At 38.9% G+C, this 14,719-nt stretch overlaps 1 protein-coding gene across 1 annotated transcript in view; it reads left to right on the top strand.

Annotated features, from left to right (window-relative positions):
- Positions 1-14,719, top strand: part of LOC148085116 (NACHT, LRR and PYD domains-containing protein 3-like) — a 449,698-nt gene that overhangs the window by 371,392 nt on the left and 63,587 nt on the right. The gene's annotated exons all lie outside the window — the stretch shown is intronic.

Consider the following 14,719-nt stretch of genomic DNA (forward strand, 5'->3'; position numbering starts at 1 on the left):
TGTTGTATTTTTTTAACCATAGAATTATTTTCTGAAAAATTTAATTCAATAATTTAAATATTGAAAGGTTGGTTTTGTTTTCATTTAATAATGTAAACATTTTTTACACATAGAGTTTAATATATATATATATAATATATATTATTATATATTGGATTTTAAACACGTTTAAAAAATAAATTTAAAAGGATACTTGTTTAAAATATTGAATCTAGATTTTTTTAATTTATAATTCCATACCAGCATTTTTATAATGTCTGTGTTTTGAAGAGATAAAAAATACTTATATTTTAATTTTGTTGATTTAAAGAGGTAAAATATATATATATATATATATATATATATTTTAATGATGTAGTTTTTGTCACGGGTGGAACTCGGCAGGAGACCCAGAAGCGGAAGTGGACAAATATCCTCAGAGCAAATGTTCGAACAAAAGTCTTTTAATATTCCAAACGGTCGGAAAGGACCGAAACAAAAAAACAAATCAGGAACTCGGGACGAAGGCAGGACGCGGCTGGAGATCGGGATCTCAGATCCGGAACTAAAACAAAAGAGGAAAAAGACTCACGTGAGCAAAACAAGGCGCTGACAACGTCAGGGGTCTTCAGGGAAAAGTACATAGGTAACACGAGCAAAGAGAATCTACGAATGCCAACCTAGTCTGGAAACTCAATTCTCTGGCGAGTTCTTCAGGTCCGCGACGCTCCTTTTCTGTGGGAAGAACCCGCCATTCAATCACCCCCAGCCGCGCACCTGCCAGCGTCTGTCAAGACACAAAATAAAACACGAACCAAAACAGGAAACCGACTACAAAATAAAACAGGAAAGCACCAAAACATGACAGTTTTGAAGAGATAAAACTAAAATACAACATTTAAATATTCTTTTATTTCTATTTTGTTTACCTCTTCAAAACTCCAACATTAAGAAGAGGTACAAAATATTTATATTTCACAACTTTTTCAAGCCTTCAAAAAACAACATTTTACACATTTGGGCAACAATTTTTTAATGTTATAGTTTTGAAGAGGTACAAAAGAACTACAACATTGAAGTATAAATATTTTTTACCTCTTCAAAAGTACAACATTAAAATATAAATATTTTTTTACCTCTTCAAAACTCCAGGGTTAAAATTTATATTGGATTTTAAACACTTTGACATTTTTATAATGAATTTAAAAGGATACTTGTTGATAAAAATATTAAACTATACGTGTGGAAAAAAACCTTTACTCAATTAAAACATATTGTTTTTATCATAAATTATAAATAAATAAATAAAATCTTTCAATTCTTGTCAAATAGAAAATTGAAAAAGTCACTTGTTGATGAAACTCGTCTCTTTCACAGGCTGAGCTGGTGTGGACTGTCAGAGAGAAGTTGTTCACTTCTGTCCTCAGTCCTCAGCTCTCCGTCCTCTAGTCTGACTCTACTGGACCTGAGTGACAACAACCTGCAGGATCCAGGAGTGGAGCTGCTGTCTGCTGGACTGAAGAGTCCACACTGTCACCTGGAGACTCTCAGGTCAGAACATCATCTTCTCTTGGTTCTGATAAGTTTCTAAAAGTGTTTCTCCTTCATTTCAGTCTGTCAGAGTGTCAGATCTCAGCAGGAGGTTGTTCTTCTCTGGCCTCAGCTCTGACATTGAACCCATCCCACCTGAGAGAACTGGACCTGAGGAAGAATCATCCAGGAGGACCAGGACTGGAGCTGCTGTCTGCTGGACTGAAGAGTCCAGACTGGAGACTGGAGACTCTCAGGTATGAACAGAGCAGCAGAACTCACTGACTGAACTCCAAAGATCTTCAGACTGAACATTTGATGCTCAGACTCTTCATCTGAACTGAGCACATGAATCCAAACTCTGAGTTCCTCCATGTTCTCCTGCTGGACACCAGTGGAAGCATGAAGGAGACAGTTGAGACTGAGCAGCCTGTTTATAGATCCATCTTTGTTGTCATCAACAGTCATGACTGAGTCGTCCACTGAGAATGAAACAATATTCATGAAACATCTGAATCAAATGAATCTGATCTTCTGACTCTTTCTTCCTCCAGGCTGGATGACTGTGGACCAGAGATGTTAGACCTTCATCCATGAATGGTAAGTTTGATTCCATTGATTGACTTCAACATCAAAGCTCATCTGCTGACACAGCAGTTGAAGGTCTTTGTGGACATGGACTTGATGAAGAAGATTCCAGAACAAACGTGCAGATGTTAAAGACTCACAGTTACAGTATCAAGTGAAGCTCTGATTCCAAATCTTCAAGTCCTTCAGCTCAAAACTCTTCAGGAGCTTCAACATCAACATTGTTTCAGTTTGACTGTCAGTGGAGAACAAAGAAATATTTCTGTCAAATATTTGAAATCAGACGTGAGTTTGATCATCAACTCACAATGTTGAGTCACTTTAAACATCATTTCACACATGAATCACTTCATATTGAATCATGTGTTCACTTGAACATCTTCATCACAACTAGACTAGACTCATGTTAGCTACATGCTAGTTTAGCTGCTGACTTCATCTTCAAATCTGACATTCAAGATGATTCTGGGATGTTTCAGTCACATGGTTCTTCTCTCAAGTTCTCAGAAGAATGTTGACAGAACATTGACTCGTCTCAGTTTGGATCAGTATATGATCGTCAAGACAACGTTCTTCCACCATCATCACCTCATGTCTCTTCTTCTCTCAGTCTTCACTCTCACTGGACTCACACACAGCAGCGCCTCCTACTGTCCAACGACAACAGGAACTTGATGGAGGATCAGGATTATCTGGATCATCCTGACAGATTTGAAAAGCTGCGACTGGAGGTGGAGAGGAAGTGAGACTATCAGAGTGACTCTCAGAAGAAACACAAGAAAATATGTTATAAGTAAAATGTTTCCTAATATACCTGCTGGATTTGTTTCACGTTTGTTTGTGACTTTTATGATCTTTCTCTAGTTAAACCTCTTTTACTCTGAAAGTCAGTGGTTTAATGGTTATTTTTTCAAACTGTACTTCTCAACAGTAGCTAAACACGATCGTGACAGATTGACTTCATCTCATCTGTCGCCTAGAAATGATGTCATCAGAGGAACAGAGCGAGAGAAACAGGAATTAAAAAAGATCAACAAATTCAATCCTCTAGTCAAACAGCTTCAAAACATACAGTTCTTTGCACAATATTCTCAAAATCACACTATATTATATTTTATAAACTGATCATTTATGTTATAATCGACAAATGAATCTACACTTTGACAAATGTATCGTGAGACAATCTTGATCCAGTTTAGAGAGTTTTTCTTCCTTCATTAACTGCAAATGAAAGTGTGTTAAAGTAACAGTTGAATGTATTCAACATTATTTACTCAATCATGTAATAGTAGGTCAAATAAAACTATTACAACAGTTCTGGAATCATGAGATGTTTTAAGTCTTTTGTTGTCACACGTCTGTAGAAATAATTCACGCAAAATTCAAACTCATGTTCTACTCGCCCTCATGTCGACTAAGGGTTGGGATTATTTTGAGAGTAATGTGTTCTTTTTAGAGTTATAGACAAAAATGTTTGTTCATTTTAATGTAGCAACTGGAGCTCAGTTGTCTTTGTCTTCATCTTCGTCCAAAAAGACACATGAAAACATCCAAATACTGTACCTCCAAACTGCTCATCTGTAACTTTTGGATTGAAGCTCCACGTGAGAAGAAACGATCATAAAAACACTTAAATGAATCTATATTTTAAATGTGTTTGTAGTGAAAGATCTCAGTCTCTCAGTGTAAATCTTCTGCACTGAAATTTTCAATGTGTTTGATGAGGAAACACTAGCTGGAGCTGAGCCTGAGAACTTCAATAAATATATTTAATATTTAAACATTTAACAATAAACACGTACTTGGATCAAACCTCATATCATTTTTAAACGGAGGCGCCACCTACTGAGCATTAAACATGATGACACTGTTAGTGAAGCTTCATCTCACCATCACTAGTTTTGGATGACCAGCATGTCAGAGTAAGAAGAACACGCCGTACAACAGTGGTGCTTATTGAAGCCTCTAATATATAACAGGATTGAAAATAATTAGTTTTCCATTTTTACGGCTCCATTATTACAAACAACAGGTATTTACTTCCTGTGATGTGTTCAAGAGTTGGATTGTAAAACATTGACTGTAATCTACAGTTGCACCACTAGATGGAGCCATTGTCAATAAATAAACACACGAGTCACTCTATCATCACCTGTCGTGGTTCACTCCATCCCTGCAGCGAGGAAAACTTATCTTAGTCCTTGCAGAATTATTGACAGGACAGTGAAATATCTTAAACCACCACTAGAGGGAGCGATTTTCTCTCAGATTACAATTAGCAGCATTTTAGTCTTTCTTTATCCTTTAACTGACACATCGTCCTTTGTGTTGACATCAGGGGTGTCACACCCTGAAGATGACATGTATTGGTGAATCATATAATACTTATATAATACTTTATTATTTGTTTACTTTGAGCACTTTATATAGACCTGATGTTTTATTTGTTTTTCATTATTCAGAAGAAACAACAGCAACATTCTTTCCTGCTGGAGGAAACTGAAGGCAACACTTGAGACTCAAAAACAGCAGAATGTAGTTATAAAAGTGATTCACACGACACAACAATAATCATTAAATGTTGTTGTTTTTTTATCAAAGTCGCTTGATAATCTTGACAAAATTGCAACATATTCCATACGTTTCAAAGCGAAGGTGCGTCCGTTTCTCTTCCAGATCAGCTGTGCAGAGAAAAGTTGTTCTGGACATGTTAAGTCCTAAATGAAAGCAGCTTTGACTGTACAAAAAAAAAGAAGAAGAAGAAATAAGGACTCGTAGAGAGACTCCACACATGGTGAGACCATAATGTTCAGGGTCGGAGTCTCTCTGCACAACTTCTGGTCTGAGTGATTTGAAACACAGGGGCTCAGTAGCAGAGGTGTGTGTGTTAGTGACATAGTGGGGGGGCAGCACAGAACATATACAATGGACAGGCCAAGCACACAGCATGATTCCTTCCTGAGACATTGGTGTGTGTACAGTAACGATGGTCAAGATGATGTGAAGGCGTTTTGGCATCAAGTGTATCACAGGGTGTGAGGTTGCTCTGGATCCTGCATGTTTCTAACACAGGGGACGATGCGTGAGGACAAATATCAGAAGGACCTTCACGATCCCCCGTCCAGAGGGACCACTACAATCTAGTTTTCCCCACCACGACATGACACGGACCCACATAGAGGCTTTTGAGAATCACTTGTATTCAATACAGTGTGTATGTACACCACTCTTCACATGGATCAATATCATGAAGCTGCTACAGGAACGTCCGAGCCCGAGATGTGATCCACCTCAACACTTCCAGACTCCGTCTCTGTCTGCTACATGACCAGAAAGATATGCCCCGACTGGAGTGCTACTTGTTCATACCTACTGTACGTCAAAACAAAAGGGGGGGAACCGTGAACGCCTCATTCTGAACAGCCGGTGATTAGTTAAGTGTCCAGTTTTTAGTCGAACACAAAAACTTCCTTCAGTAAAATGTATTTCCTGGAATCACAAACCTATGAACAAAACACATAAAAGGTTTTTTCTTTTCAAAATCAAGTGAAGCCTAAAACTCTTCATAGTTTTGAAGAAATTAATACAACTTATATACATATTCCCTTTATAATGAATCTTCATGAACTGGATTTCTTGAAAAGACCTGTGACCATATCATACAATCATTTGTTTTCCATTCGTCTGGAAGCACAAAACAATACGTGGACAACAACCTGGAATAGACTGTGACACTCGTAGCGACTTTCTTTTTGTGCACATACATGTGAGGACTGGAAATAACTTCTGTTTGCTCTTTGTGTTCATCAGAATAATGTACACGTGACATCAAAGTCAAACATCTTCCTCAATACTCTCGGTGGGTACGAAAAGATCCAAACAGTGAAGGGATACAACAGTTTCTCATCTCAGAAAAGGTTTTCAGTCGCCCTCATGTCAAACACCATAGTTCATATCTATATGTATTTATATAACTTTGTCGGCCGTCACTACGCCGATTGTGTGGCTGGACTGCTTTGGTTGAGCTGGGCAGAGCTGCCTCTCCAGGCCTCCAGAGTTCTCCAACATCTCCTGGATGAGAGGAGTTATGGAGCCGGGGATTTCCATCTTGAGGGTGATGACTCGTTCAGCTCCTGCAGACAGAAGGAAACAACAAAACTCTTCCTCGCTTGTCTCTGTGTATCCATCATAATACATGAATACACCTTTTTAAAACTAAAAAATAAACATTTACCCTTGTTTTACACTGGCAAACAAACAACATTCTTTCTATTATGGCTTTCAAGCTACTAAGGAAGATAAAACTGACCTAAAAAAGTCTTTATCTCTAACAGTAGAGGGAGCCAGAAACAAATATGTTCAGCCTTCTGTAGCGCCCAGCAATATTAGATCTATTGATGTGTCGATGAAGCTTCATGAAGCAGGGTCATATTTTTCACAGATCAGTCCCTCCTGGAGGAGTGGGACCCCCACACTGCACTGCTGAACCGGGTTTATACCGGGGTCTCGGCTTACAGAGCAAAGAGTGACATCTAGTGGACTCAGGAAATAAGGACACTGTTTCATGAAGCTTCATCAACACATCACTTTATTAATTTAAAGTAAAAAAAAGATTTTATTTAATGTTTCTTTTGAGAGGATCTCTAGTTTCATTGTTCAGACCGACCCAAACACAAGATGAACCCTTTTATTTTTAGAACCGTGGTTCTACAAATGCTGTTACGCCCTCTACAGGCTGTCGCTATGGATTACGTCTCGAGCCTCAGCCTCGTCGCTGAGAAAGATGGACGAACTCGCCAGCAGGGGGCAGTAGGTTGTCTCTGTAGAAGGCCACATTACACACCTGGGATGGGTCGAGCAGCACCGGTCCATCGGCGCATGCATCAGGTTCGGAGAGCGAGTACTCGTAGCGTTGCATTGCTCGGTGCAACTGTGTTAAAAAGGAAGCAGATCTGACATGAAACAGCTCCGTCAAAATAGTTGTTCAATCAGACAGAAAGAAAGAAAAAATGAAATCAGCAAAGAAAAGAAAATATCTGCTTTGTGGGGTTTTTATGAACTTTTTTCAGCAAATAAGGTATTTCATTTAAGTAACCTATTGTTTACATTTAATCCTATACATTTTGTTTTGCATAATTTAAATGTTTTATTTTCAGATGATGCACAATTTAACTCATTTATGAATGTTTATTTTGGATTGATGGAATGATTGACAGCTGTGTTTCTCATGTTCCCGTGATTGACATGGGGCGGCGAATTGAGTGAGACCAGTGCTGTGTCTCAAATCGCATACTAGCGTACTAAAAGTTAGTATTTTTAGTACGTTAGTGTGTCTCAATTCTTAGTATGCGAAATTTAGTGCACCATGCATAACACTAACACGCCCACAAAACTAGCATGGTTCGATGGACACTAACCATACTATACAGCTGCCATTTTAGTGACGTTTTAAACGGAAGTTACGTCATATATAAATGCATATATATGCATATACTTAAATGTGTATTTTCAGCAGCAGTAGGAGGATAAACACGTCTTCGCTGCTGATACCAGCTTAAATATCTCGCGATTATTTAGATTCTCATATTTTTTCTTTATTTCTTTTTCTAAAGTTGCAATACGTGCTGCCAGCAGGTGTCGGCGATAGCGTTCAAACAGCTGCTTGAAACATCGTTAAATAGAAGTAGAAGAAGAAGCTGTCATGTGATTTCCGGTTAGTGTGTAGCTTCAGGGTTTGATTTGAGACGTACTATCTGCGGAGAATTTGCGTACTAGATAGTATGCATACTAAACTGATGCATACTAACTTCTAGCATACTAAGATTAGTATGCGATTTGAGACACAGCACAGGACTGTGTCGCAAATTGTTCACTTCTGCACTTACACTTAATATTTTAAGTGCACAAGTGTGTCCCAATTATCAGTGTGCAAAAATCTAGTCCACAATCTGCACTGAATTGGGAAAGTTGAGTGTGGATCGATGGACACTTTCCACCCTCAACGACCTCCATCTTAGTGACGTAGATCAAGCTAAACTGAAGCTAAACTGAAGCTAAACTGAAGCTAAACTGAAGCTAAACAGAAGCTAAACTGAAGCTAAACTGAAGCTAAACTGAAGCTACGTCACTGACGACACGTTTTCAGAGAAGATACCGACGTAAATGTCACACAACACAACAACAGTAATAACACAATGAAACACAACTTGACTTGTTTCAATTGGAGAAAAGTGTTGTCAAGTGTCAGTGATAGTGTTTCAAAGACTGGTTTCAATCAGTGTTAAAAAGTAGTAGAAGAAGAAGCTGTCGAGTCATTTCCTGTAAGTGTGTAGCAGCAGAGTTTTATTCGAGACAGTACTACCGTGGCCATTTATTTGGTGTTTTATGTTTCAATTATTTTCACTGGAATAATATAATTCAACCCAGTTGTTATTTTTGTGTTTTATCGATGTTTGTATCGCATTAAGACACTGTCGCTTTAAGACGGTCATTGTTTTACTTGTGTTCCACTGATGAGACTCAGGTGTTGAGATGCTTCAGCGGCTCAGAGACTGAGACACGTGTCATCGCTCCTGCATTGCAATTAAAACACTCGCTTGTCACTCCTAGGTGAGCCTAAACAATACGTTTATATTATTGTTCATATTTCTGTTTATATTTCTGTGTATAAATGAACGTTGTATCGAAGCAACTATTTACGTTTATGTGTATGAAGCTTGAACATTGTTTTGTAACTTCATGCAAGTGTACATTTTCTCAACAGTATTTTATATTATACTGTTTCACTTTGTTTGAAAGTGAGTTGAACTTTATATTTTGTTATCGCGTGGTGTTGAGATGCTTCAGCGGCTCAGAGACTGAGACACGTGTCATCGCTCCTGCATTTCTATTGAAACACTCGCTTGTCACTCCTAGAACTTCACTGTTCTTTGCTGGTTCCTGATTGTCACCGAAGGAGGACGAGTAAACATCTGTTCCACAAAGACTTCCAGGACAAACTAGAGTATTTCAGGATTGATACTCACTCTATGCACTTTTATTTTGCTCGTCAGCACAACAAACAGACAATATTATTTTTCGTTTGAAGACAATACATTTTCCAGCCAAGGAGGCTATTTTGTTTTTGTTTGGTTATTGAATACTTTGTAAAAGTATATTTTGTTTATATTTTTATAATAGTTTAGAGTAGGAGACAATATAATATAAATATTTATTTTCTCTACTGTGTATGTGGTGGATGAATGTTCTTCTGTCCATAATTATTTTATTTACTGGACTGATAGTTCACTGCTATCAACCCTACATTTTCCACATTGGTTACACATACACATCTTAATGTGTACTATAAACCAGTGCACACAGAGAAGTGTGTGATATGGGACACAGCCCGGGACTTTTAAATGCCGTTTTCAAGAGTTTGGATGGAGGACAACTGACGATCCGATGAGTTTGTGAGCAACCAAAAGGAACGAGAAAAGCTGGATGATGATTTTCTGTCAGCCCGACATTCAGAGATCATCAAAGATCCGGCATTTGAGTTGAGTTGAAGGAGCCACATATCCAATCCACCTGAGCCAACTGACCACCTCCAAGTCCCCCCCGACATGGAAGCCTCCCCCAAATCCATCAGACACTTGGGTACTTTTTTATTGATTGCTTTGCGGAGTGAAGCGGCCCCATCGTATCCGGTCTTACCGCACCTGAGCTACGATTCAGGCCTGCAACATTAATGTTCAATAATGATGGACAAACTGTTCATTATTTCGTGTTTTAGATCGAGTGACAAGTATAGTTTAAATTGAGAGTATTTTTGTTTGTCTTTGTCTTTTATAAGTACATTTATTTGTGATTGAACTACTTGTGGAACTTTTATTGTTTAATTATTTTACTGAAACTAAATTGGTGAATTCAGGTCCTGCAGACGTTTAGTAGAGCAGGATCTCTACAGATTGTATAAGTTAAAAATAATTGCAGTCGGGTTAAACCTAATACATCATTTCCAACAAAGATGAACCAAAAGTAATAAAATAAATCTGAACCTACATTGCTCTCCGTTTACATGTTGCATCCAAGGCTCCAAAAATGCTCTTTTCAGAGGCAGATGTCGGCGTCCCTCACTATAACTTCTTCTGCTGGGGCCCCTTTGTCCAGCACATAATCCAGCTTTAAACACATCACACAATTATTTTGACAATAAAACTTCAAGTGGTTCATTCATCTCCAGCCAATGGGGGGTGAGGAATCAGTAACAGCGCATCAATCCTGGGTCAAGACTGAATAGCTTAAAGAGGCAGTGCGTGATACAAATCACGCTCTTGACTCTCTGGTCCTTACACTCCTGACACGCTTGTCACTCTTGGGGTCCCATCCTCTCCTGTCTTTGACCCCGTTCCTGACTCCTGCCCCTTCCCTTCCTGCAACTTGGTGAGAGAAGCTTCCCAGCTTGACCATAGCTTCTCAAGACACAAGCAAGCTGCAACCCAATCTCCTGCAGCCAGCCAAGCAAGCCTGAACCAAGCAACCAAACTGCTCTTCCAGAAAAGACTTGTGACCCCTTGCACCGAGTAAAGATACATCTCTGGACAGTTACGCCAACTCGGTCAAGGGAGATCTTTGCCAGCCTGCAACAAAGGACCAGGACCGGACCCAATTTTTCATAGGTTTGTATAATCAATTTAAGAGCCTCTTACTCAGTAAAGAACATTAATCACAACAACACGAAGTGACTTCAGTAAATGAGATTGATTCAAAGTAGTGTTTCATAGTTAATTAATAACTCCAATGAATTAATCATTATCGATATAAATGTAAAAGTTTCCACTTTCAGATCTATTCATGGTCAGGCTCCTCCTTACATCACTGACCTGATCCAGCCTTACACCCCAGCTCGGGCTCTGAGGTCTGTGGATCAGAATCTACTGATGGTTTCTGGCACACGGTCCAGGACCAGAGGAGAGAAATCCTTCCAGACTGTTCGTTCAGGCTTTTCCTTGATTTTCTGGAACTCCTGTTGTGTTATCAGTTTTATCTTGATCTTTAAAGTATGTACTTTATTGAATATTGTTTTGATTGTTTAAGCACTTTGTGACCCTGGTCTAGAAAAGCGCTATATAAATAAAAAAATACTTACTTACTTACTTTGGACTAAGACTCAAAGGTGGTGCTTCTTTTCTTCAGGTCATGTTTACCTAGAGGCAATTTTAAAGTTAAATCTACCAGAAATGAGTTGTTCTGAAAATAAAAGTTTGTCTAAGGCAGGGGTCGCAACCTTTACCACTCAAAGAGCCATTTTGACCCGTTTCACAAATTTAAGAAAACAATGGGAGCCACAAAACTCTTTTGAAATTTAAAATGAAATAACACTGTATATCAATTTTTTTTGCTTTGTGCTATGTATAAACAAACTATTATGGGTTAAATTTATGAAATCAATGAACGACTGAAGAGAAATTGAAATACAATTTGTGTTGAAGGTTAAGTAAAATACTATTTAAGTCCTCCTTGTAGTAATGAAAAAACAAAATGCCAAACTTCAATTATCCACTGGCAGAGAACCAAAAATGCCGTCCTCTCTCTCTGTGCCGTCATCCTTCTACTGGCGCCGTGCCGTCAGCTGCCAACCTGAATAATAAAATGTCTATTTCACTGAACAATTAAAAAATGTGAATATTTGCCAAATTATAGGAAATTAAATCATTTATCATACTTGGTCAATGTTATTTCTGCTCCTGAACCGCAGCGCATAGCGTCTCCACATCAGGGCTGTATGACCTTTATCTTCACACAGGATTGTAGGCTCTCATCTGTGAGGCGTGTGCGATGTTTGTTTTTAATAAAGTTCATGTTGGAGAACACCTGCTCACATACAAATGTGGATCCAAAGATGGACTCCAAGTGCATACTTTTTCATGTCCACATAAAAGTCGGGGATAGCGTTCCAAGTTTCGAACACAAGTTTGTCTGGTTTGGGGAGGTTTTCAATATCACACCATTTGTGATTCTGAGCAAGAACGGCCTTCTGGCGTGAAACATCTTCAAGGTCCGCTGTCAGGCGCTTTAACTTGGACACCCACATGTCTTTGTTGGCTATGTCAGCCAGTTCCATTTCAAGATCAGGTGGACTCACACCTGGAAAGGCTGTCATATTCAACAGGGATGGATCGAGGCTGAGGGGAGTGACAGGGAAGGATAATGTGTTTTTTCCTCTGAACTCACTGAATCATTTCCCAAACGATGTTTGCATTGCAATGACTGCAGAATGTAAATACTCTAAATTCATGATGTGAGCTTTTTTGAACTCACTCAAACTGGGGAAGTGTGACAGTGTACCTTTCTGTAAATCTCTGGCAAGCACTGTCAACTTGCGCTCAAAAGCCAAAACCTCCTCCAACATGCACAGGGCTGTGTGTCCTTTCCCATGAAGAGCTGTGTTTAGCGTGTTCAGGTGCGCTGTCATGTCTACCATGAAGTGTAGCTTTTCCAGCCACTCTGGCTGTTCCAACACAGGATATGTGAGCCCTTTGCTGCCCAGAAATGTTTTCACCTCTTCCAGACACGCGGCAAAGCGTTTCAGCTCCTCGCCTCTAGACAGCCACCGGACTTTGTTGTGCAACAGGAGATCAGAATATGTGCTTTCCAGCTCGTCCAGCAAGGAACGAAACTGACGGTGATTTAAACCTTTCGCCATTATTTTATTGACAATCTGAATGACAACATTCATTACGTCTGTGCATTCCGGAGGAAATGTTTGAGCACACAGTGCCTCTTGGTGCAGGACGCAGTGAAAAGTCAGCAACTTTCTGTCCAGCAACTTCTGCAGTATAGCCACAAAGCCCTTGTGCGCTCCTGTCATACTCTGTGCCCCGTCTGTAGCCACTGACACCAGGTGGGCGGTGTTTATTCCTTTGGCTCTTAAACAATTCAAGACAGCCTCACAGACGTCCTCCCCCCGTGTTTGGCCTTTTAGTGGTATCAACTCAATCATTTCTTCCTGTGGCCCAGCAGAGTTTACATACCGGCAGAACAGCGCTATTTGTTCAATATCACCTTTGTCTTTGGATTCATCACAGGCAATTGAGTAGGCAACAGCTGAATTGATGTCTTTAATGTACTGTCTGGTGATGTCTTCTGCCATTTGTATGGTTCTGTCTTTGACAGTTTTTGCAGAGAGGGGCATATCCTTGATTTTCTGTACAATTTCACTCTTGTTTTTAAAGTCCGTGAATAGATGTTCTGAAATCCTAATGAAAGATTATTTTAAATATCTCCATCTGCAAACAGCTTCCCCTGCCTTACTATTTCCTGAGCTGCAACAAAACGAGCATATGTACTTATATTTGCAGACTTCATCCACTTCTTGAAGTGATTTTTGCTCAAATCACCTTCCGTGTCAGTTCAGAAACAGCTTTTTTTCTCTCATTTCCATCCGGATATTTTTGAGCAAATGCTGCGTGTTTATTTTGGAAATTGGCGACATTTGACTTTTTGTTGTTAGCGAGTTTCTCATTGCATATTAAGCACACAGGTAAACCAGTCTCGTCAGCAGTGAAAGCAAATGCATCTGCCCACGCAGCATTGAACGTTCTGTTTTCTTCAGACACTTTTCTTTTCTTTGAATTCTCCATAGTAAGCCTACCTGGGGTGGAAAAGTTAAAGTAACCAGACACTGGAGGGTGTCGCACATTGGAGGTTGTGACGTGTATCAAGAGCGACAAAAATATCTTAACACATTTTATAAGATCGCCATAATAATCTTAATAGAATTACATTTTGAAAATGAATGAACTAAAATCAAATACATTTGAATTAAATACTCATTAATTATTTTCAACTGCTGAGCCGCATCAGAGTGATCAAAGAGCCGCATGCTGCTCTGGAGCCGCGGGTTGCCGACCCCTGGTCTAAGGGCTATAATCTACTACAGAAGATTGGACAGAGATGTTTGGCCATGACTTCACTGTATCTGTTGTTTGATATCATTTGTATAAGGCAGATATTATTAAACATGACACCTATTTTCAGCATTTTCCAGTACAGGCAGATGGAACCAGCTGTGGAATTTTCATGATTATGGTAGAATGTTGCAATTTCCTCATTAAATGTTTTCTATTCAATAACCAAATGACTGTCCATCATATCCGTAGTATATGAAAGTAGTACCAGAAATGTTGTCTCTCATGTATTACAAAATGTAGTAACAACTATCAAGGCCTACATGGAGAGCGACATAATCAGGTAACAGGGATTGTGTACAGTAGTATATAATGATATATATAAGTATATAGGATACAATAAAATATTTATTTAGACTTTGTGACGATACGTTTTGTTTCCACTGTGTGTCAAGTACAATGGTACAAGGTCACCTGAGATTAATGAATTCACTTACTTTTACGCTTGTTTAATTCAACTCTTAAAAAACAGTCTTCTCTGAGGCTATAATCTCAGTGATCCAGAAAAAAAGAAAAAGACAAAGAAATTTGTGGAAATTATAGACCGATATCTGCACTAAATGTAGATTATTAAATATTTGCATCCATTATTTAAAAAAAAAAAGATGGAAAAATAATGTCAACTCTGATTAAAACGAACCAAACTGGCTTCATCTCAGGACGTGTAGCCC

The sequence above is a fragment of the Callionymus lyra genome, chromosome 2 (genome assembly GCF_982586985.1).
Source record: "Callionymus lyra chromosome 2, fCalLyr1.hap1.1, whole genome shotgun sequence".
Taxonomy (NCBI): Eukaryota; Metazoa; Chordata; class Actinopteri; order Syngnathiformes; family Callionymidae; genus Callionymus; species Callionymus lyra.